The following is a 2352-nucleotide window of genomic DNA, read 5'->3' as shown; positions in this document are numbered from 1 at the left end:
AGACTTGCAAGAAAAATACCTTACAATAGTTTGGGATCTACTCTTAAAATTGATGAACATCAAACAAAAATTTTGAGTGAGCTCTTTAAGAGTGTCTCTCTCGTTCTTGTGAATACCAAGGAATAAGACGAGTAATGAATAATCATTATTTGCCATTGATAGAAAAATTAGTGACATTTGTAAGGATGTGAATAGTTTTTCTAGAGAAACGATATAACTAAATAGGGGATTAATTCTTGACCGTTACAACAAATACATGATAGATGAGGACATTAAAAACGCACTAAATATGTAATATTCTTATCATGGCTAACATGCTTATTAAAATAATTTGAACCTTACAATAATGGGATACTCAATATTTAATTAATTAAAATTGAAGACTCTTAAATAATGGTGAGGAATAAGATGATTCTAATCTCTCAAAAGAAATTTCTTTTGAATAAGACATTTAAGTTCATCTCTTATGACTTCATGAGGGCCACCAATAAAATGAGTTTGTATCAAGTTCAATAAGACTATATAGAGATTACAAGTAAATCAGGTTGAGAAGATCTTAATAAGTTTATAGTATTGGTGAAACATCAACATGACAATGAGGGAGCTATACTTAGGTGGTTTGAAATTAATTAGCTCTAAATTTCTATTAATTTTGTGATGTATAAACTTCATCCCGCCATCATGGTGTTATTTATTGGATAAATTCTTGGAATAATTGAAGGGCTAATGTCTATCATATGAAGATGATTCTCTAAAGTTAAGCATGGGTAACACTAATCACTAGTAGCATTATGTTACCCTTAACTGAGGAATTGATTGTTGGCCCTTAAGGAAATGATTGAAGAGTTAACATTGTCTTTATGCAAATTCTAGAAAAAAAATCACATGCTTGCTCTGACATGTTGAAATAATCCATTATGGAAATAAAATTACAAAATTATACTCTTTATCTTTGTTGAAGAAGATGTGATTGCGGGTATAGATTCTTTCTTAAACTCATACATATGTGATGGAGAATATTGGAGATGTACTAAAGGATTAGTCACCAAATATTACACTACCACAATTGGATGATGCAGGACAACAAATGTTGGTTGCATTGGATGATGATGGTAGAGAAACAATGGCTTAGTAACATTAGTTTTTCTTATTGATCATCGTGTTGATTATTAGATAAATTTTAGAGTTTTGAGACACTTATATTCTTTCCAATGTTTTATACCTTTCATAACAAAAAAATGAGGTCTACTCATAAATCTTTAGTGTTTTTGTTAATTATAGCCAAATTGTATACCACTATTAGATAATTTATGTTGATCCTCTTGATTATAAATCATTTCTTTAGAATTTAAGTGCCTTTATGATATCCAAAATGCATGGTCTAAAATTTGTTAAATTCCTTTTATTATGACACATCTTTTGATTATAATTAAGCATCATTCGAAGATCATTTGGTTCATAAGTTAGTACCATGAAGTTTTTATTAACATCAAAAGTTCTTGATTTGGTCTCATTTGAAGTCAAATCGGAGTTCAAAGCGCCATAAATTCATTTCTAAAAATGATCAATTTTACATCAAAACTCTTCCGGATACAAAAAGCTAGAAGTCAAATACTGCTGTTAGACTTTTAAACATGTGACAAAGCCCTTGTTGATGCATATTTAGCAATAAAAAATAGAATGTATAATAATTGCACAACTTAAATAAATATAAAACACATAATATCAATGTCATTAGTATAACATTGATTTTTCTACCAAAGAAATAAAAAAAAATAAGTAAATTAATTATTAAACATATATTTTAATTTTATATTAAAAATTAAACTTGTCACTCGCGCATTATTCACGATTTAGTGGTTGAAGGTGTAATCTTCCACTGTGAGATCACGAGTTCAAACATTTAATTCTAACATTCCTAATATTATTGTTTTACATCTTAATTTAAAAACACTTGTATTTAATTCTTAGTCAGATGTATATATTGAACGTTTATCATATCTTAAATGCGCCTTTGACATTAGAAATATGAATGGATATCAAATTTCATTTAATGAACGTAGATAATAAATAGATGTAGAACAAGTTTTAAAAGTAATTATTAGAAGTTACGGCGTTGGCTCCCATGATGCTGGAGCCATTAAAAGAAATAAATAAATAAATAAAAGGGAATTTCATAGATTCCGAGGTGGGCTGAATCGAAAGCCCTCATGGCGGCCGACCTCACGGCTTGGAACATGGGGACCGGAACTAACGCCGGTCGATCAGCGGTTTAGATGATCCGGTCCGGTCAGACCGGTTAACCTGGGCGTCCAGAAGCCTTACATGAACCTAACCCTAGGGTTAAATATC

This window comes from Phalaenopsis equestris, unplaced genomic scaffold (genome assembly GCF_001263595.1).
Source record: "Phalaenopsis equestris unplaced genomic scaffold, ASM126359v1 Scaffold000032, whole genome shotgun sequence".
Classification (NCBI taxonomy): Eukaryota; Viridiplantae; Streptophyta; class Magnoliopsida; order Asparagales; family Orchidaceae; genus Phalaenopsis; species Phalaenopsis equestris.
The sequence above is the reverse complement of the archived record's forward strand: the minus strand, read 5'-3'. Positions refer to the sequence as shown.